The following is a 22863-nucleotide window of genomic DNA, read 5'->3' as shown; positions in this document are numbered from 1 at the left end:
GCGCATATATAGTGACAGGGCCGGCTGTGGGCAACAGAGTGTCGAAGGGCAGTAAGGGGTCTCGTTCAAAGAGAAGATAGAAGGGCGAGTAACCAGCGGTATCATGGCGCGAAGACTTGTAGGCGAAGGTGACAAAAGGCAAGCTGATGTCCCAGTCGCGGTGGTCGTCGGATACGTACATGGCGAGAATGTCTGTCAGCGTGCGGTTGAGACGCTCTGTAAGGCCGTTCGTCTGAGGATGATAAGCAGTGGTGAACTTGTGACGAACGGAGCACGAACGAAGGATTTCGTCAACAACTCGGGAGAGGAAGCAGCGGCCACGGTCGGTAAGGAGTTGACGGGGAGCGCCATGGTGTAATATGACGTCGTGCAAAAGGAAGTCCGCGACGTCAGTGGTGCAGCTGGTTGGAATGGCGCGAGTGATCACGTACCGCGTGGCATAATCGGTGGCGACGGCAATCCACTTGTTCCCCGCGGAGGACTCCGGGAAGGGCCCAAGTAAATCTAGCCCAACACGAGAAAACGGGTCGGTCGGGATGGGAATAGGCTGCAGGTGTCCAGACGGCAGGACAGCGGGCTTCTTTCGGCGCTGACAGAGGTCGCAAGCGGCCACGTAGCGTTGGACGGAGCGGTACAGACCAGGCCAGAAGAAACGCCGGCGCACGCGGTTGTACGTACGGGAGACACCAAGATGACCAGCCGTAGGTGCGTCATGCAGTTGTTTGAGGATAGAGGAGCGTAGGTGTCGAGGAACAACTAGCAAGTGTTCAGCGCCATCAGGTCGCATGTTGCGGCGGTACAGCGTGTTCCCGTCCAGCAAAAACCGGGCCAGAGAAGTGTCGCGCCGGTCGGTGCTGAGGCGGTCGATGAGAGAGGTTAGGGTGGGATCCAAGCGCTGTTCGTCGGTAATTTGGGAGAGGTCGGAGATGGAGCGGACACAGGCATCCGACTCAGTCTGTAGAAGAACTGCAGAACGACTGAGGATTGGGCGGGTTGGTGGTGATCCATTGTAGAAAAACCAGCGCTTCCGAACACGGACAGAGGACAAGGGAAACAGACTGAACGGCGCTCAGTCTGTTTCCCTTGTCCTCTGTCCGTGTTCGTAAGCGCTGGTTTTTATACAATGTAGAAGAAGGAGGATCGACAGGATAGCGTGACAGGCAGTCTGCATCTTGATGGAGGCGACCGGACTTGTGAACCACGGAAAAGGTGTATTCTTGCAATCGCAATGCCCACCGGCCAAGACGGCCAGTAGGGTCCTTGAGAGAGGAGAGCCAACACAGGGCGTGGTGGTCGGTTATAACAGTGAATGGGCGGCCGAACAAGTATGTGCGGAATTTTCCAATGGCCCAAACAAGAGCCAGGCACTCGCGTTCTGTGATGGAGTAATTCTCGGCGGAAGAAAGAAGACGGCTGGCGTACGCAATCACGCAGTGCTGGCCGTGTTGTCGCTGAGCAAGGATGGCGCCAATTCCGTGACCACTTGCATCGGTGCGAAGTTCAGTCGGGGCAGACGGGTTGAAATGGGCCAATACAGGAGGGTTGGTGAGGATGGCGATAAGGCTGGAGAATGCAGAAGCCTGCTCTGGTCCCCAGGAAAAAGGAACGCCTTTCTGCAACAGATTGGTGAGGGGGCGAGCGACGGCTGCGAAGTTCGGGACGAAACGGCGAACGTAGGAACAGAGACCGATGAAGCTCCGGACAACGCTGGCCGAGCGGGGACAGGGAAAAGCACTGACGGCATGAACTTTATCAGGGTCAGGTTGTATGCCACCCGCATTCACCAAATGGCCAAGGACTTAGAGTTCGCGGCGGCCGAAAGTACATTATTTTGAGTTGAGTTGAAGACCTGCGCGGCGAAGAAGTGCCAAGATGGACGAAAGGCGAAGCAGGTGGGTTTCAAAAGAGGGCGAGAAAACAATTACATCATCTAAGTAACAAAGATAGGTCGTCCACTTGAAGCCCCGGAGTAACGAGTCCATCATCCGTTCAAATGTGGCAGGTGCGTTACAAAGGCCGAAGGGCATGACCTTAAATTGGTAAAGGCCATCAGGGGTGACTAAAGCTGTTTTCTCGCCGTCTCTTGCGTCAACAGAGACTTGCCAATACCCGCTACAAAGGTCGATGGAAGAAAAGTAGCGGGCGCCATGTAAACAGTCCAGGGTATCATCTATGCGCGGAAGGGGATAGACGTCTTTCTTCGTGACCTTGTTGAGATGACGATAGTCGACGCTAAACCGCCAACTTTGGTCTTTCTTTTTCACGAGCACGACAGGAGATGGCCAAGAGCTGTTTGAAGGCTCGATGATATCGTTGGCCAACATCTTGTCGACCTCCCGCTGGATGACCTGGCGCTCTGGTAGCGACGCAGGATAAGGCCTCCGGTGTATAGGTCTTGCATCACCGGTGTCAATGCGGTCAGTCACTACAGATGTTTGACCCAGAGGAGCAGAAGCGAAGTAAAAAATGGTGTAGGACACCAAAAGGTTGTGAAAATCCTGTGCATGCTCGGGGCTCAGGTCAGAAGCAATCATCACAGAAATGGATTGCAGAACGTTGGCCCGGACGTCGGGCGCTTGAGAGACAGTAGAAGGCGGTCCAGGTGAGAGAGCAGTGACGGTACAGTCGGTGAGGGAAGACAAAGTAGCAAGCGATATGCCTGCAGGAAGAACTTGTGGTGACAAGCTGAAGTTGAGGACAGGAAGCTAGGTGCTATTCTTGGTGACGCTCACGATGAGGTGCGGAAGAACAACATCAGCGAGTGGGCAGGCAAGATAATCCCCATCACGAACCGCAGGAAATGGTGACATAGGCAGATAAACGGCAGAGTCGGGGGGCCGGCGAGCGTACTCGGGGCAGCGAAGGCGGGGCTTGGAGCTTGAGGGTGTGTCGGCTGAGCTGAGAGGCAGGTCCAATCGCAGAAGGCCGCTGGAGCAGTCGATAAGGGCAGAGTGAGCGGTTAGAAAGTCTAGACCAAGGATCACATTGTGAGGGCAGTGTTCGAGGACGGTGAACAAAACTAGGATGTGATGATCGGCAAGAGTGACGCGGGCAGTGCTCAGGCCAGTGACGGCAACAGTGCTGCCATCGGCAACGCAAACAGTGGGCGAAGCGCCAAGGGTCTGGACTTTGTTGAGGCGACGGCAAAAGGATGAGCTAAGAACCAAGACTTGGGCACCAGTGTCAATGAGGGCAGAAACAGGAACACCGTCCACAAAAACATCGAGCAGATTACAGGGCGAAGGCTGGGTCAGTAGAGGATTTTCAGGTCGGGGCACCAATGCAGCATCACCTCCGGGAGCTGCACTGGCTAGTTTCCCGCGAAGCGGCCTGCAGAGGACGGTGAGTAAGTGCAGTGCGGAAGAGGTGAGCGGGAACGGTGGGCTGTCGGGGAGGGAGAGCGGCTGGTTCTACGAGGAGGCGGTGGGGACTCTGCGCTGGGTGGGTCATTCCGAGGCGGGAAGCGACGGCGTCCATAGTCATAACGGCGGTCGACGTAGGGCAAAGGTGGGGGAGGTGCGGACCAACGGCTGCGGCAGTGGCGAGAGATGTGGCCTACGAGCGAGCACGTAAAGCAGATCGGCCGGTCGTCAGGGGTACGCCACTCATCTGGATTGCGATATCTTGTGTAACTTGGGACGAAGGTGTTGCGGGCCGTAGCGGTAGCGACCACGGGAGAGATGGGGCTCGCAATCCGAGGTTCGACGGGACGATGGCTGGAGGGCATGGCCAAGTTGGCGACCTCCTGGCGGACGACAGCTTGAATAAGGAATATTGTGGCCAGGGTGTTGCCCGACAAGGGCGCGTTGGTCGTAACAGGAACCAGGGCCTCCAGTTCACGGCGCACGATGCGAGTCACGTTGTCGGGGTTTGAAGGCTGCCTCAGTGTCGGCAGATCCTCGCACGTGAAACTGGCAGCTGGCGGTCAAAGCGGTGTGCAATGCGCCGGTGCTTGGCCTGCTCGAAGCGTCGACACACCTCCAGAACGGAGTCAACCGTAGAGCAGTCCCGGCATAGAAGAAGGTGGAAGGCATCGTCGGCAATGCTTTTAAGAATGTGGCCTACCTTATCGTCTTCGGTCATGTTGGGATCGACCTTTCGGCACAGTGCCAAGACGTCTTGAATGTATGTAATATATGATTCAGTGGCCGTTTGGGCGCGAGCTGCAAGTTCTTTTTTGGCAGCAAGCTGACGGCCAACTAGTTTCCCAAACAGGTCGCGGAGCTTCTGCTTGCAGGCATCCCACGTGGCAATCACTTCTTCGTGGGTTTCGAACCAGACGCGTGCGGTGCCGGAAAATATGACATTGGGCAGCATCAGCGTGGCGTCCCACCTGTTGTGCTGGCTAACACGCTCATAAAGCGAGAGCCAGTCCTCGACGTCCACGCCATCTGTACCACAGAATGTGCCCGCTTCGCGAGGGTGGGCTACGATGACAGTTGGCGTGGCAGGCGCAGACGGAGGGGCCGGATCGGTAGTCATCTCGCCGGTTCGGCCCGTCGTCTCGTCGGCTCGTCGGGTCGTCGGCATGTCGGCTCGAACCCGCGACCTCCACCAAAAGATGTTACGGGGATGTTACAACGGTAAGTCTATATTGGCGGCTGCTCTGAGATGCCCAGCACTCAGCTCAGACTCCGAGGGCCCAGCTACCCACTGTCAACGTCGTCGTCGTTCAGCGCACCGCCACTTCTTCGTTCACGATTCGTCCACTTATTTAGTAACCAGTTCACCGGTAACAATATGATTACTTCGACCTCTTTTGGTCTGACAAAAAATACGAGGAACTTTAGCGGCTAAAGTGGTGAAAGGCGAAAGCCTGAGTGCTGCATTCTGCTACGCGATTGTTCACTGTACGTTTTGTTGGTGCATTAATTAACTGCCAATTAATGACGCTTAAGCTTCGCCTCTAGGAGTGGAACGTGAATGTGTGTTGTAGCGCTGCCACGGAGTCCAAGAAACGCCACCACTCGTTTGGTGCGATGCGTTGCCCTTTGAACGCAACGCTTTTTGAGGAAAGGAAATGGGGCTGTAATTCTCTGTCATCTCGGTGGACACCTAAGCCGCACCGTACAGGAAGGGAGGAAGTGTGAGGGAAAGAAGAAAGAGGGGCAGTAATGAAGAAAATGAAAATTGTGTTTGCCGCGGTGGCTCAGTGGTAAGGCGCTCGTCTACCGAGCCGGAGTACCCGGGTTCGAACCCGACCGCGGCGTCCGCGTTTCGATGGAGGCGAAACGCAAGAGGCGCCCGTGTGCTGTGCGATGTCAGTGCACGTTAAAGATCCCCAGGCGGTCGAAATTATTCCGGAGACCTCCACTACGGCACCTCTTTCTCTCTTTCTTCGTTCACTCCCACCTTCCTCCCTTCCCTTACGGCGCGGTTCAGGTGTCCGCCGAGATATGTGAGACAGTTACTGCGCCATTTCCTTTCCTCAAAAACCAATTTACAATTTATTTATTTATATTTATTTGAGGAAAGGAAATTACGCAGTAACTGTCTCACATATCTCAGTAGACACTAGTCGAAAATTGTATTTGAGGAAAGGAAGTTGAGCAGTAACTGCCTCACATATTTCAGTGGACACCCGTCAAAATTCGCGCGCGGTGACGTCACGACAATTTGGACCAATCTGAAACGCGGACAAATACGCCTTGCTCGTCGGTAAATTGGTTTTTGAGGAAAGAAAATGTATCGGTCTCATATATCGGCGGACACCTAAACCTCGCCGTAACGGGAAGGGAGGAAGATGGGAGTGAACGAAGACACCGTATTCACTAGACGCACCTTTGTTCATTCCAAACCATCGAGCTGGCATGGCGGAGTGGTAGCGTGCTCGACTCGCACTCCGGAGACCGGGGTTCGATTCCCAAGCTTGGTCAATTTCCTACCTGGTTTTATTTATTTATCCGGTCTGACTAGAAAGGTTAATTAGACTAATTGGTTAAGTAACCAATTAACTAAACTCAGTCAAACGTACTTGCAGCATCATTATACGATCCCTTTAATTTTTTGCATGGTTAGTAGCCAAAGTACAATTGGCCCCGTTTGAAATTCGCCCACTGTGACGTCACGACCGTTTCGACAGCGTGACATTTCTGTCGACAGCTCCTGCTTACAACGATGAGGCATTAAAGGCTTCCGCCTTAAAAGAGTATGATAAAAAAGCATGCTTGGATGGGTTGAGGACGGTTCGTTTCCGCACGGACACAAATTACCAACATCTTCGCTGCGAAGTTGGGGTGCAATATTCTTGCAAGTGCAGCATTCTACGAGGAACAAGGCATACTTGCACTACATAGAATTTTTGCAATTTTTCTGGAGCGCTATCAAAGAGAGCCTGTTCGTCTAAAGAATTTTTTGCGCCCTTGATAGAGTCTGGTGAATCTGTCATGCACCATTTGTCCACCAACTTGTTTCAGGCTATTTATTTTCAAAACTACAAAACAACCCCTTTCTGGCAGCTTTGCTTAAAGGTGCAGTGAAGAGGAATCTGAACTCGTCTTTTTGGCGCGGGAACTCGATGTACACGTTCCGAGCAATCTTTGAAACTCCGACTTATTGCCCTGTGTGGCCGATTTCCCTAATTAAATCGAATTAACGTCCGGCTCCCGCCTTTATTTTTTGAATTCTCCCCGTATGGTGGGCGGAGTCGACCAACGCGTGGAGTGCCTTTCAGCCAGTTCCGTGGAGGCTTTCCTTTCGCTTTATTTCCTTATTAGGTTTCCGTGAATAAATAGTTTCATTCGCAGATAATATAGCCGAAAAATAAGCCCGCAGAAATAAAAATACTCGCGGACTATTTGCTACTACGGATTACTGCGTATTACTCCGCCGATGGCAGAGCGGCAAGCCGCCACGGGACTGGGTTAGCGTTAGCGTGAGGCCTTATTCCCAGATCGCTGAATTCGACGACATAAAGCAAGGCACGAGGAGGGTCAGACAATTTCCTAATATTCCATGCAACAAGGATTAAAAAAAGCCTCGGGCATGACCGAGTAGCCTAGGGCATTTCTAAACGGAGCTTTTCTGTTGCTCCGCCACTGGTACGAATACAACTCGGAGTATGCATGCTTTTTTAGTTATTTTTTTACTGCGTTAGCAGTATAGCCTTATTTCCACAAAATAACCGTGATGCGTGCGTATGTACGTTTACGTGCGTGTGCGTGCGTGCGTGCGTGCGCGCTCGTGTGCTCGTGCGTGCCTGCAGCCTCCACCCTCGATGTACACTCCGGTGGGCGTAAATCCGGGCACTCACTGGTAAAAATTCATATTCAGCAACGTTCACCCGTCCTCCCGGCACCCACTTGTACCCGTCGTAGCCGAGGCGGATTGTTGTGAATACTCAGCGTGTGCCGCCGCCCAAGCGTTCTACGAAAAAAGACCAACAAGCATAAGCCTCTCGTCTCAGACACAAAGAACCGAAAGTATGACAGCGAAAAGTAGATATAAGCCGCCAGACAGACAATTCAAGATCTAGTAGTCGAGAAAAGTGTGATGAAACCACCTGCTAGCGTCTGGCATCAAATTTTTTATAAGCTGAACACTACAGTGAATCGGCGTAACGAAATCATTTCATCGCAGCTACATATCATTGAAGTAGCATATTTCTGGGCGTTATCACTACCACGTGGCAGCGAACACATGCATTTTGGAATTGTCGCTTTGTGTAATCGGTATTTAATTTTTTTTTCCGCTGCCAAGAGCCCGGTCTTTCTTTGCTTTTTTCCGTCGTGTGAAAAAAAGAATATTCGGATTAAAAAAAAAGCTCCACCAATTTATCCATCCCTCATTTGGTACAAATAGCACTAGTATCTTGTGTTTAACGTGTCGAGTAGACACAGGGGCTACAGATGTACACTGTAGTGGAAGACCGCAAATTAACTTAGACCGGCTGGGTTTTTGGAGTGAGAGCTCCACTACGCCATGTTTCACCAAGGTCATCGGGTGTTGTACTTTAACCTTCAGCAGGAGGAGCGCCGGAGGTGGGGCTGTGACGTAACAGCACGTGACTCGCCTCAGCTGCAGCCGCCACTGCACGGCTCTCACCGCGGTCGCGCGTTCCGCCGACCACCGTTATAGTGTTCTAGAAGGGAGTAGTGGGTGCATCAGCCGGCGTGCCCCATGCATTGCGGCGAGGCGGCGACTGCGGACGGGACCCGGATGTTAGCGTCGGCTCTGTCGTCGTGTGGGCTGGCTGTTGGTGGTGCCCATGTGTTGGACTCTCGCACGTTTGTTCACACATGGTTTGCGGCTTTGGCTGTTATCTGGTTTTTTTCAGCGCATCATTTTAATTTGTTTCGCCGGCTGCCTTCTTCATTCGTGAAAAGTAGGAATGCCGAACCGGTAACGGCAACGACACTGCTTTGCTCTCGGGTGTCGAACCGGCCATAAGTGGACTAAAGGAAAGCAGCCGTCGTTGTTTACCGTGCCGAAAGATGAGGAACGACGCCGAATTTGGGAGCGAAACTTGCACCGCCAGGGCAAGGAACTCGACGAAACCTGTATTGTTTCGAACTTCACTTCGAACCATCATGTATTCTGCGGGACTGTGTGTACATTATAGAAGGTAAAGAAGTTCGTAATGCACGCGGAAAGCCGGATATGCTGCCCGATGACGTGCCGACGCTACTGCCAAATGCCCCAAAACCGACTCAGCCAAGACCACCCAGGAAGGGCACCAGCACAGACGTCATATCTTCTGAGGCCAAAAGATCTGAAGTGTGCGGTGATGAGCAATACGACTGTTCTGGAGCAGGAACAGATGCTGGTGAAGCGGCTGCGACGACATAGGAACGTGCACCCGCTGCGGGACATGGGGAAGCGTGTATGCCTGGATATCTTCTCACTTTGAGTGTTCTGTCCGCCTACTGGAGTTGTCACCGTGTTCCTGGTTACGCAGACATCCGGTACTGCCAATTAAGAATTCATGGAAACCAAGAAATTACGTCCGAAAGGGTGGCGATGTTCTCCCAGGATGCAGACAAGAGGACGATGACCGTCGGATATACAGCGTACCTTTGTGGCCACATTGTTGAGGAAGGGCACGTCACCTCTTGTGCGGAAGCAGAGAGCGTTCTCCGAAGTGTTGACGCATGTGGGACCTGCAAAGCGGCTTGACAACTAGCAGCATGTCAAGGTCGGACCTAGCTAAGGGCCTCGAACTGCAAGTGACAGCCCGCGAGGGCTTGTACTTCAGCTAGCGCTGGGCCGAGAATGAACCATCTGAAGGTATGTTTCACTGCTGCCTGATTCTGATTATAACAGCTGGGAAAATAATTTTTGCACCGTAGGTTTTACGTCTGATACTGGTCCTGTCTGTCAGAACAGATTGTGGTAGCAGCGCCCCATTCACTGTTCTCGGTTCTCAGGGAAAGCATGCATCTCCTGTCGATACCTGAGGAAGGGACTACTAAAGTCACAGTCAAGGCTGAAGCGACCACTTAATAAGAATGTCCTAAATGCCGCTCTGAAGCTGCGTGCAGCAAGAAATGCAATCAAAAGACTGTCATCTTGCTCTGCTGCCCTCAAAGACCAGCTCAAGAAAATGCAGCAGGAGAACGCCTTAAAGCCCGAAGAAATGCATCGCGCACAGAGTGAAACTCTGCCTCCCAAGCAACGACAATGTGTTATTTACTCTTTCTCTGCAGCAAAAAGGCTAAAAGCTAAAGGGAACGTCTATTGCAAGTAGTGGATATTGGAATGTATTCTAATGAAAATGAGGAGTGCCAAACTATACGAGCACCTTCGCAACACAATATCATTTCTCTCTCGAGCAAAACCACATTGAAACGCTACCTGAGGCTCTTGAAGAGTGTATTTGGGTACAGCGATAGAGTGCTAAGCCAACTTAAGCAGAAAACAAAGCATATTAGCAGCATGAACAGACATGGTGGCCTTTTGGCCGATGAAATTAAACTATCAGAGCGCCTTGCTATGTCGACATGGGCCTGTTCACATCTGAAGGGCAAACCGGAACATGTGACCATGGCGTGATAGTAATGCTTGTAGCGTTCACTGGAAAATGGCTCCAGATTATTGGTGTGTTTTCTACGAGTGCAAACGTCAAAGCAGAGATGCTTGCAAAATATTAATTGAAGCAATGACTCTTGCTGAAGTCAGCGGACTATTCGTCGATTTTGTCACAAGCGATGGCTCCTCATGAAAAAGGCGTATGTGGAAAATATTGGGAATTGGAGCCAAGTCAAACAAGAACATCTGCAAGCTAGAGCACCCAGTGGACTCGGTGGTGGTGGTGAACAACATTTATAATGCAATAAATATTTACAGAGAGGTGATTGGGGTAGGCCCTATTGGCCCTTTCCCCTAACAATACTAGCTGGAGCCCCTATTCCGGGGCCCATTGGCAAGCAACGCCGCCCGCGTCCGGTGAACCAAGGCCTTTTGGGTCTTTAGGTCCTGACAGCCGAGCAGGGCCGCCTTCCAGTCCTCTCTGGTGGGGTTGGGGTTGGGGGGGATAGATGGGTTTGATTGACACGCCCAAACCATGTGGAAGGTGTCAGCCACCTCCCCACAGAACTGGCACGTGCCATCAAAGGATGTGTTGAAATGTTTAAGTACCGCCGGGCACAGTACAGTGTTAGTAAGAATTTTGATGAGGAGGCGCTCGTCAGCGCGATCCAGTCCCTTACAAGGGGCCGGGTAGCGCCGGTGCTCCTCGTAGTAATCGGTGATGTGTTTGAATGTAAGGGCCAGATTGTCTGATTGGGAGTAGGCGCCCAAGGACTCGGCTCTCGGCATCTCCACTTCCTATCTGATTTCCTGTATTCGCTCAAGTGCCTCAGGAACATGTTTCTTAAGCATGCACTGAATGGACCTATGGCATGGTATGAACTACAGTTCATAACTTAGCTTTCGTCGTTTGGGAGTACCAGGGCAGAGTTACATCATGCAACCTTGTTTTCAGTATCTACATAGTTGTGCTTCCAATTAGATTAACTGAAAGAAAAAGATATATGTTGTGGGAATCCTGGCTTTCCGCCGTTGCCTTTGCGCGGCTGTGCCGGCTTCCTGCGTTGTTTCTCCTCTTTCCCTTGCTCCCGCCTCAGGCGGTGGAGAGGCGGCTGGGTGACTAATCACTGTCATTTGGCCACAGCTCCGCCCCGGCTCCCCAACGGCCTTTGCCATTGGCGCCTTTTGGCGGGAATACGGGGCCCGCTTTGGGCGGCCGCGCACGGCGCGACCGTCCGAGCGGGGCCCAGAGAGAGAGATCCCTCGGAGACAGCGTAAGGTGCGTACGTTACGGTTTGTCCCTGCCGGCCTTTGCCGCTCGGACCAGTGCATATACTCGAGCTCGCCCGCACGTGTCCTCTGACCTGCAGCGGCTCGAGCCTGTCCAGCGGGGTCCAGCGACCTCCGACAGGCGTACCTTGTGTTGATTGCCCACTCTCTTTCGCAACCGGCCCAACGGTCGACACGAGAGGGAGACCACAGCACTGCCGCGGGGACATTCTCCTGCAGCGGCGTGCTAGCGGCGCACATTGCTCGAGTCGCTTCGTGCGCGCAGCGGAGCCTTGCTCCTCGCGCGCCCCCGGGACGGGGTGACTATTGAGTGTGTGTGTGTATCTGCTGAAGGACGACGTGAATAAACGTCTCCTTTGTGAACTTGGAGGCCTATTTCTTTGCGGCGAATCGCTCTCCTCCCTGCGGAGGTTGAGTGCGCCGCATCGGTGTCCCAGTGGTGTGTGGTGACGGCTGATCGGGGCCCTTGGCTCGCGCGAAGCTCGAACCCGCGGTGGGTGGTGGCCTGTGTCCACGTAGAAACCCACAACTGGCGCCCAACGTGCTAAGTCATTGGCGCTTACGCCTTTGATGGCACATTAGCCGAGCAGGTCGCTTTGACGATCACGCTTGCGCACCGTGTCTACCACCCCCAGCGCGGCACTCGGCAGCTACATGTCGGCTCCCTACGGAGTTGTAGCGTCGTTTGATCCGCTGGCTGCTGTTCCTTCGAATAGCTAGACACCGTGGTTGGCCGCGGCCCCCATTGGGGTTTACGGTGACACAACCCAAAATGTTGACCACGTGGCTCCCATTGGAGCTGTATCGGAAGCACCCTGCGGTGCATCCGCTGGTCACATGCCTCAGCTGTGCACGCTTTCCGCCCAGTGCGAAAGCAGTTCGTGTCACGCTGCCGCAACCGGCAGTTTCGAACAGCAGCAGCCGTGCCCCGCGAGCAGTCAATTCTGCTCTGGGAACGGCGAGGCGCTGGCCGGTTCCCTGTGGAAACCGCGCCGCTCATCGAACTAGGAGCCTTGCCTCCCTCGTTCGTGCAGCCCGCCCAAGCCTCCACTGAGGCAGGGGTGCAGTCGCTGAGGCCGGGGCTCCATTGAGCCAGATGCGGAGAAACTTCGAGCCATACTCGAATTTCCCGCGCCCAAGGACGTACGCGGCCTGCGCCGTTGTGTGGGAATGGCCAACTTTTATCGTCCTGTGCCCGCGTGCAGGCACCCTTGACCTAGCTCTTGGGAAAGACTGCCGCGTGGCGACGGGAGCCCGAGTAAGAGCGATCCTTTCGCCTCCTCTCTAGAGCCATTGCCGAGACAGCGCAGCTCAGGCTACCCGACCTGACCAGACAGTTCGTAGTCCAGACTGACGCGAGCGATCTGGGTTTAGGAGCAGTTCTCCTACTGGAATTCGATGGCGTGCTGCAACCGCTGGCCTTTGCCAGCCGCTCGTTGCTGCCATCGGAGAGGAATTATTCCGTGACCGAGAAGGAGTGCCTCGCCATCGTGTTTGCACTGCGTAAATTTGACGTCTACCTTGATGGAACTCAATTCGTGGTGCAGACAGACCACAGTGCGCTCAGTTGGCTGATGCGGCTCCGCGAGCCTGCGGGTCGGCTGGCGCGCTGGGCTCTCCTGATACAGCATTACGACTTTTCGGTGCAGTATCGAAAGGGGAGCACAAACGGGGTAGCTGACGCGCTATCCCGTGCCCCACTCGCCAGCGGCGCCTTGACGCCTGTAGGCGGAGGGGGCGAAACAGCGGACGAGCCGCTGGGCGGCAAGGAGGGGGAACCCGCAAACGGGTTAACCCATTCCGCTAACCAGGCGAGCAGCGCTTCGCAAAGCGGACGAGAGGCAAAGCTCTTCGTGAGCGCCTCGGAGGTGCCGACGCGAACGGAAATTTTGGCTGCAAACCTGATCGGGGACGAGACCATGCTCCCCTCTGGGATGACTGGAATCGTTTTCAGCCGTAAGAGCTACTGAAAGCCCAGCAAAATGATCCCTTTTGTCGCGAGGTGAGCGACGGTCTCAGGGAGACGGAGCGCCGTGACGCTGCTTGTATTGTAGCGGGCGCAGGGGGGCAGAAGCCAGCGTGTGTCGCGGCGAACCCCGGGGATTCATATTTGCTGGACCATGGCGGGCTCGTGCTGAAGTAAATAGCCACCGATGACGAGTCCATCGACCCGTTGAAGGTGGTTATCCCCAAAAGTCTAAGAGGCGCACTTTTGCGATTCTCTCATGACGAACCACTGGCCGGTCATCTGAGTGGCTCCAAAGTTTTTGTAAAACTGAGTCAATCGGTGACGTGGCCCGGCATGAAGCGTGACATTTTCCGCTATTGCCGTTCCTGCCATGTCTGTCAAGCGGTGAAGTCACGGGGCGGCAAGCCGCCTGGAATGATCAAACCGATTGACAGTGTGCGTCCGTGGCAGATGGCCACCTGCGATTTGATGGGGCCTTTCCCCAGGAGCAAGCAGGGGTTCATAGACCTGAAGGACTACGCGTCACGGTCTGACGAGCTTGCGCCGGTACCCATTGGTATCAAAGGCAAGTGTAAAGGCACAACTGGTGCTGCGGAACGCAAGCGTACGGAGCACCGGTACAATCTGAGGCGACGGTCACCGGTGTGATTGATGCCGGACGGCGGACTTTTCCGCAACCGAAGGCACGCAGCCTCAGCTAGCTGGCGAGCTTTCTCGTCAGGCCCTACCCAGGCGAAGCACGGTGTGATTTTTTTGTTTTGTTTTGTTTTGGCAGCATGCTCAGTTCCAGCCTTGTGTGTTTATCAGTTTATTTATTTGTTTGCTTGAGTCTGTTTCTAGCCACTTTTGTTTCCCGTTTGTTCGTCTGTTTTCGTTCTAACGTACCGAGATGTACATAGGCAACATGCGTTTGTGTTGGCCTTCAGTTTTTTTTACCAGACTTGTACATAGGCAAACTTCAGCCCGCTCGTGCTTGCTCTTATCTGCTAGAAAGAATAGATTGGGTGTCGTTTGTACGGCGCGCCTTTTCTCATTTCCGGCCCCACTGCGGGTGGTTGGCTCGTTAAGGAGCCGTGTGTCGCGGTGCGAGTTTTGTGCGGCCCGTATTGAGGGGAAGTTGGTGGGGCGTTTGAGGCGATGGGGGGGGGGGGGGAGGGGCGGAAAGTGCACCGTTTGACCCTCGCCGCGGCGCCTCTGGACGCTTCTGACGAGGGGATCGTTGTCGCCGACCGGCGTCCGCGCACGTGCCGGTGTACGTGTATTTGTGGCTGTGGCTGTGTGCGCGCGTAACCATGAGCCAAGGCGACGCCTGTGAGTTGTGCCGTTGTGTTCTGCGCGAGCGCGAGGATGAGAAGGACCCCTCGCTGTGGCCAAGGTGACACATCAGGACGCCGCCGAACGTCCTCGCCCGTTTCAGCCGGCGTGAAGGGGGTGCACTAACTGTCTTGTGCCCGAACGTGATGTCGTGTCCAAGGGCGCGAGGTCAGTGCTCTGCCGCGGCCCCGTCGTCATCAACGCACCCTACATCAACGGAAAGAAGACCGCCATCAGTCGTCGGCCCTCCCAACCCGTTCAACTTGAAGTCTGCGAGCGGTGAGTCGCCGACCGGCCCACTGGGCCGCGCCACCGAACTTTGAGGCTGGCATCCACCTGTAACATAGTTGTACAGTTGTATTCACATCTTCTTGTGTACCGTGTATATAATCTGCAAGCTGTTTTGATTTACTGAAGCGTATGCAAGTGTTGTTTGCCTTGTTTTCCTTTGTTTGTGTTTTTTTTTCTTACGTTGTTGTGGCTGGAACTGAAGTGTATCTAGATTTTTTTTGTGTATTCATTTCTTTATTTTGGAACTGAAGTGTAGCTTATTTTTTTTGTGGATTGATTTCTTTAATTTTGGCCGCGTGCTTTGCCGATGGGTAGGAGGGCATTTAAGGAGAGGGGGATGTGGGAATCCTGGCTTTCCGCCGTTGCCTTTGCGCGGCTGTGCCGGCTTCCTGCGTTGTTTCTCCTCTTTCCCTTGCTCCCGCCTCAGGCGGTGGAGAGGCGGCTGGGTGACTAATCACTGTCATTTGGCCACAGCTCCGCCCCGGCTCCCCAACGGCCTTTGCCATTGGCGCCTTTTGGCGGGAATACGGGGCCCGCTTTGGGCGGCCGCGCACGGCGCGACCGTCCGAGCGGGGCCCAGAGAGAGAGATCCCTCGGAGACAGCGTAAGGTGCGTACGTTACGGTTTGTCCCTGCCGGCCTTTGCCGCTCGGACCAGTGCATATACTCGAGCTCGCCCGCACGTGTCCTCTGACCTGCAGCGGCTCGAGCCTGTCCAGCGGGGTTCAGCGACCTCCGACAGGCGTAACTTGCGTTGATTGCCCACTCTCTCTCGCAACCGGCCCAACGGTCGACACGAGAGGGAGACCACAGCACTGCCGCGGGGACATTCTCCTGCAGCGGCGTGCTAGCGGCGCACATTGCTCGAGTCGTTTCGTGCGCGCAGCGGAGCCTTGCTCCTCGCGCGCCCCCGGGACGGGGTGACTATTGAGTGTGTGTGTATCTGCTGAAGGACGACGTGAATAAACGTCTCCTTTGTGAACTTGGAGGCCTATTTCTTTGCGGCGAATCGCTCTCCTCCCTGCGGAGGTTGAGTGCGCCGCATCGGTGTCCCAGTGGTGTGTGGTGACGGCTGATCGGGGCCCTTGGCTCGCGCGAAGCTCGAACCCGCGGTGGGTGGTGGCCTGTGTCCACGTAGAAACCCACAATGTATATGTTTTATATTGTTTAGATTTTGTTCCAGGTTTCTATCCAGCCTTTAAGGCAAGATTTCAAGCTGGACTGCAGCAACATCACTTTGAAAGCGATGCCTGGTCTCACGTCCGTTCATTTTCAACTAAAAGGTTTCGAATAGATAGAGTGAATTTCGCTTTTCAACTTTTTGGAGATCGTGTTTTAAATAGGCTCCAGTTTCATAAAGATATATTGGAGGCTTCATGGGTCAGCATTGACGCTACGCTATGATTCTTTCCGTAAGGAGCCCACTAAAAATAATGTGGCTTTTATTATGCATGACTGATCAACCAAAGAACATCGCATGCAGTTGTACCTTACATTCTCTTGCAAGTACCTGGTATCAAAAACATTCGACAGAAGTCTATGTGGTTGGGAAATTTAATGTTAGGAGAAGGTAAGTGACGCCAACCAAGCAAAATACAGGAAAAACACGACGTTTCGGGACCGGCTCGGCCCCTTCTTCACGGTGTGACTACGGGCGAGCGCAGCTTGGCTTTTTAAATCCGTGCGTGAAGACCTCCGGGTCAATGGCCGCAGCCCATGGACGTAGGATGAGGGGAGAGTCCCCAGGGAACGATTAACATTCTATCGTGTTTGCTGAATGTGCCACGACTCGAGTAGAAGCGTCCTGCGTGGGTTAGCTTCCGCTTCCAATACAATAGTGCTGTCGAAGTCAATTCGGTGGTCAAAGTGTTCACAGTGTTCGGCCACGGCGCTGCGTTGACGATTCATGTGACGGACGTCCGCTCTGTGTTGGCTCATCCTTTCCGCGAAGTTCTTCGTTTCCGCTATGTACGACGCCGAGCAGACGGAACACGGAATTTTGTACACGACGCCCTGGGTCTTTTCTCTGGGCTGCCGGTTTTTTTGGGCGGGGGAGAAGGCGACCGATAGTGCTGGTCGGTTTGTGCGTTGCCAGCACCCCTTCCTGCACCCCTTGCCAGCACCCCTGCCGCTGCGCACGACCACGGCCGCTTGATGCAAAGCGCAAAGCGAGGTGCGGCCCGCCACGTCGCACAGAAATGGCGTCTTGGGTCAAGTTCTCCGTGCGGCCGCCGCGGTCCCACTGCTCGGGGACAACTGCTCGCAGGGAAACGCCGCGACAGCTGCATCGGTGCTGACTGTTTGAGGGCGTAAACAGTGCGCTTTCTAGTTCCTCATTAAAGACTGCATTTTTAAGTCGTCATTGAAAGCGCCGGTTATGTCACATATCACCGCAGCACGTGGGAATCTCCTTTCTAGTGTATGCCTGAACGCTGTCCACAAGGACCTCACGATGTTGCGTTAATGCTATGTATTATGTAGGTCTATGTAGGTCTATGTATTAGCTCTTTCCATGCTCCCACTTTGCTGATCTGTGCGCGTGCGCATCATTCCCTCTAGTTTGTATAAAAGGCGCGGGTCGGCCCCCTTCCGAAATAAAAGTTGTTAGTCAGCGCAGTTGTGTGTCCTTCTTGTTCTGGTCCTTTGTCTGCAAGCGCTGTTTTTTCTCAAGATGAATCCCAACCAACTCGCCCAGCAACACACCTTGCTGAAGAAGGAAGGTGGTTCCAGTCACATGACGTGTTAGGAATAAAAGAATCCTTGAATGTTTTAGTTTTGCATGTAGAAATGCCTACCTTATGTATGTGATCTGTGCGGCGTGAAATATATGAAGGGGGAAGAAGTAACTCGCAGCGAATGGACTCATGATGAAATACTTTGTGAAAAAGACACAAGCGTGCAATTTTGCGTCGTGATGCAAGTGAAGTTATGCCCAATGTAGTTTTCATAGCCGTTACGCTTGGCGTACGCCGGAAGTCAGAGAGAATAAAACGCGCTGATTTGTGTTGTACCATTTCCAGTTGGTCGATCAAACTCTTAACACCAGGGTCCCAGACTGATGACGCATATTCTAGTTGTGAACGTACGAGTGTGGTATAGAGTAGAAGTTTGATGTTAGTTGGCGCTGCGTGAAAGTTACGTCTCAGATATCCCAGCATGGAATTAGCTTTGTTAGTGATGTGCTCAATGTGCGCATGCCAGATAAGGTTAGACGTAATATGAATTCCGAGGTACTTATATTTTTTAACTGAATCAAGTAGCACACCATTAAGAGTATATACGGGAAGATCACTATTAACACGAGAAATGCGCATAAGTTTGCACTTTTCAGCATTCAAAGTCATATTCCAAGTTTTGCACCATGTTGAGATAGTGTTAAGGTCAGATTGAATCATGTGCTTGTCGTTATCATTTGTTATTTCCCGAAAGAGGACGCAGTCATCGGAAAAATGATGTACAGAAGAAGAAGGATTGCTGGGTAAGTCGTTGATGAATATAAGAAAAAGCAGGGGACCCAAGACGGTGCCTTGGGGAACCCCGGAAAGAACAGGGTGAACGGCGGAATTAACATTATTGACGGAAACAAATTGCTTTCGGTGAGTAAGGAAAAGTTCGAGCCATTTTAAAATGTTAGTGTCTAAACCTACCATGCGCAGGTTTAGTAACAAAAGATGATGGGAAACCTTATCAAATGCCTTCGCGAAATCTAGGAAGATGCAGTCGGCGATCGAGTGACGGTTTAAACTTGTGTGAAGTTTGTGTGTGAATAAGAGTAGCTGTGTTTCGCATGAATAGGACTTTCTAAAGCCGTGCTGAGAAGGATGAAAAATCGAGTTTGATTCAAGGAAAGTGACAATATGTGAAAAGAGTATGTGCTCTAAGATTTTACATCGGATGCTGGTAATAGATATGGGCCGGTAGTTAAGAGGGGAGTGTTTATTACCAGATTTATACACAGGGACCACCTTCCCAATCTTCCAATCAGCCGGTAGTTCACCTTTCTCCAATGATTGCTGAAATATTTTAGTTAAGGCGAGCGATGAATACATTTTCGTACTTTTCAGGAACTTTGTAGTAATGCAATCAACACCAGCACTGGAGGATATCTTAAGGTTGTCAATTATTTTAACTATACCATCAGTATGAATGACCACAGGATACATTGGGAGGAAGTTGTTATGATCCAGTTGGGGGAAATCCGTAGTTACACCACTTGAAAAAAAGCTCGGAAACACATCATTCAGTACATTTGCACAGTCAGTATCTGATATAGGTTCGTCACTTGAATTCGTTAGTATTATTCTAGATGTTTCAGAAGGGTTAATGACGCTCCAAAATTTTCTTGGGTTATTGAGCAACATACTCGGCAGAGTGCTATTCAAGTAATTTGCTTTAGCGTTCTTTACCGCAGAATTGTAAGTGTAAGCTGCAGAGCGATAACGGTACCAATGATGTTCGGTGCGTGATTTTTTAGCTGATCGGAAAAAGCGTTTCTTACGGTTAGACAAGCGCTTAAGATGCGTGTTATACCATGGCGCATGCAGGTGATAACATATTACGCGAGTAGGTATGAAGCGGCTGGTGAGATCTAAAACTTGGTTCCTGAATAAAAGCCAGTTTGCGTTCACTGATCGCGAGTCGAATTCGTCGAAAAAAGTGGCCAGGTAAGAACCTAGTTCATTATTAATTTTGTTGAAGTCAGCGCGGTGATACATGCGTATTATTTTAGTGTGACTCGAAGTTTTTTGTATAGTAATTTTCACAGAAAAATTGAGCAACGAATGGTCGCTTAACTCGGGCATGTAGGTTATTTCTGAACACAGTTCTGGGCATAGTAAGAATGGTTAATGGTAAGTTAGTAATGATAGTTAATGGGGTAGTAGTAGATGTACAGACAGTAATTATAATTAGCTAATGATACCCAGTAAACGCGCACGCTGAGCATGCGCAGTTCCCCCATGTGCAATCCTAAGGCGGTATAACAACGGCGCATACGCAATGACATCACAAGATGATTGCGCAATGATCGTACCACCTAGAGCTCTTTCAGTTGCTCTCTGAACTTTGATTGCAGAAGGATGTCACCCGCGCGCGCTTCAATGTCGCCCGCTACGAAACGCGTTCGCGATGCCGAACGGCAGCGTTCAAGAGTCGCCAAACGATCTTCAACAGTTGCCAAGCAGAGGGCAGCGACAGGTGCGGTAAAGGCTTTCGCCTCTGCGCACTTTAGGTCGTCAAAGTGGTCTCCTGATTTTTATTCACTTCTCTCGACCCCAGGTAGAGGGTGAATGAGATGGACGCACACAGCTGGTCACAAGCAGTAGATTTCCGCTTCGTGTTACGTCGAATATTGGCTCTTATATAAGTCATTGCAATTTATAAAAAAAAGAAGGAAAATCAATACAGCTGAAGCTGTGGAACTTTATAGGCGCAACTGCAGCCGAAAAAAACAAAGTACTTCAACCAGCAGCTTGATAGTTTCATTGCACAGTCATACAAAAAAGGAAGGAACCATTCACAGACGAAGAACCTTCCTTGACCTTCCTTTCTGTAGCCATTCTCTACAGAAAAATGCAAGGGACATACCAGAGACCTGTCGCTTGGCTCCCACTTGCCTTTCCCTGACAGTCTTTGGCGAGCGATATTTTCAGCCACGCTTCTCGACGCTGTAGTTCGGAAGGAAACTCGTGATATCTCACAGTTGTGTGCTTTCTGGAGTTTGTGACGCACAGTGGTACACAGCAAATGCGCGGCATCGTGCCCCGTACACGTCAGTGACCTCTACACACACGTGCACAAAAAGCCGAATGCGTGCACGGCTAGCACCAGGCTAAGAATGATTCACGCGAGCATAAAAAGTCCAAATCCAGCACTGCAGACGCGAGGCAAACGTGCTCACCCACACGCACACCAGAAAATCAAAAGAAAGCACTGCAGACACCAGGAACATGAGGCAAACGCGCTCGGACACGAAGAAACAAGGAGGGCTTGGGGGTCCACTCCCGGGAAACCGGCAGACTTGTCCCCGAACAGTGGCGCCCTCACCGAAAAGAGCGGTCGCAACTGTAAACACCGCGAGGACGCGTTCGCCCATTGACGGTGGCGCGAGGTGGCTGGCCGCGCCTCGCTTTGCGCTTCCCATCAAGCGGCCGTGGCACGACTAACGGAACAATCTCCGGCTTAAAGAACATCGCTGTTAAAAACCCGTAGTGCTTGCTTGCTTCGTCTCACATGTCATGCGAGACTCCTGGATGTCAAATAGGGGTGTTCTGCAGGACAGTAATTCCGAAGTGTTCTTTATGGACAATCTTAATGCAGAAAATAAGACTTTGGTCGGCTATGAAGGATAGAGCAAAATAAAAAGGCTACCACTGCGCTTGGCAAAGGGGCGGCAAGCTGTTAGTGCGCAAGGCGTCAGGCGCACGGGTCATCCGCATTCAGTGCGACGAGGGCCTTGATCTGATACGAGGGGGTACCCAAAAGAAACCGGACTTATTTTTGTTTGAACTTATTTGTTCACATTTTAAGCACAGACCTTCAATATCCTTCAAAGTACTCTCCACTTAAAATGATACGTTTGTCGAATCTTTCATTCCATTTTTCAAAACATTTTTTAAATTCATCTTTTGTGATGCTTGACAGTCCCTCCGTCGTTTTTTTCTTCACCTCAGCAACATCAGCGAAACGCTTTCCATTCACCTGTCTTTTCATTCTACGAAACAAAGAAAGTAGCACGTGGCAAGGTCGGGTGAGTATGAAGGTTGAGGAACAGAGGTCATGCCATCTTTGGTCCGAATTTCTCGTAGAGACAGGGCTGTGTGAGCAGGGGCATTGCCATGGTGGAACAACCAGTCACCCGTCTGCCACAAATCAGGCCGCTTCCATCAAACACTGTTGCCCAATCTTTTCAAAACATCCAAACAGAAAGCCTGGTTAACTGTCTGACCCTGTGGAACAAATTCTGAATGGACGACTCCTCTCAAGTCGAAAAAACAAATCAGCATTGTTTTGAGGTTTGGTTTCACCTGACGAGCTTTCTTGAGGCGAGGTGAATTTGAAGTTTTCCATTGGCATGGCTGTTGCTTGATTCAGGATTTAATTCAGGAACACTTGAGTTGTCCCCATAGCATCGTCCTTGAACGTCTTTCTGAATATTTCAGGAGTTTCCGTTCCACTTTTTCCGAGAAAAAATCAGAATTTCACCGGCGCACGCTGTTCACGAAAATCAGCCATTGCAAAAACGACACTCACACAAAACAGTCGTCACTCTAAAACTCTGCCTAAACTAGTCTGACCTCCTTCGACGACGGCACTCGGCTTACTAACTCTGGAATGTTCGTTCTATGCGCTCCTAGCGGCAAAACGCGGTACCACAGAAGCTGTGCCGATTCAAAAAATTATTCCGGTTTCTTTTGGGTACCCCCTCGTAGCATGAGCTGCTGCTCCTTTTCAAAATGTTCCATCTGTTCCCTTTGGACGCTGATGGCTTGCCTTCGCGACGACGTGTATTACGATAGCGTGTCCTTCTGCTCAATCCTGCGCAAACCTTCTTTTAACCCTAATGACAGTGTGTCCATTTTTCATGTCAACATTAGATGTTCGAAGAAAAAACAATTTGACATCGTTACAGCTATAGATTCACTGGACCATAGGTTTTACATGCTTGCTTTTACGGAGACGTGGTCCTCAAGTATACATGGTACGGTTAACATCAATGGTTACCAGTCTTAATGTGTTTACCGAAAGGACCAGAGCGGTGGTGGAATTTTACTCTATTTAAATAACCAGCTGCAGTATGATGTTATTCCAGAATTCTCACAAATAACCGACCATCATGAATCGCTGACTCTCAAATGTTCTGGGTCAATAATCGCCACTTCTTATGCCTACCTTCGGGCAGTCTCGGTGATTTTGTTCAATTCATTAGCAGTCTGCCTGCATACGCGTCAGTATTATGTGTATGCCAGTTGTACTGGTTGGAGACTATTCAAACCAAGCAATAAACCTGATGATGAAAACATCGTTTTAGAGCGC

At 51.8% G+C, this 22863-nt stretch overlaps 1 pseudogene; it reads left to right on the top strand.

Moving 5' to 3' along the window:
- The first annotated feature begins 8823 nt into the window (after positions 1-8823).
- LOC149357193 (uncharacterized) lies at positions 8824-16245 on the top strand (annotated as a pseudogene).
- Positions 16246-22863: the final 6618 nt, after the last annotated feature.

The sequence above is a fragment of the Amblyomma mixtum genome, chromosome 3 (genome assembly GCF_055824585.1).
Source record: "Amblyomma mixtum isolate Tamu chromosome 3, ASM5582458v1, whole genome shotgun sequence".
Lineage (NCBI taxonomy): Eukaryota > Metazoa > Arthropoda > Arachnida > Ixodida > Ixodidae > Amblyomma > Amblyomma mixtum.
The sequence above is the reverse complement of the archived record's forward strand: the minus strand, read 5'-3'. Positions and strand labels throughout refer to the sequence as shown.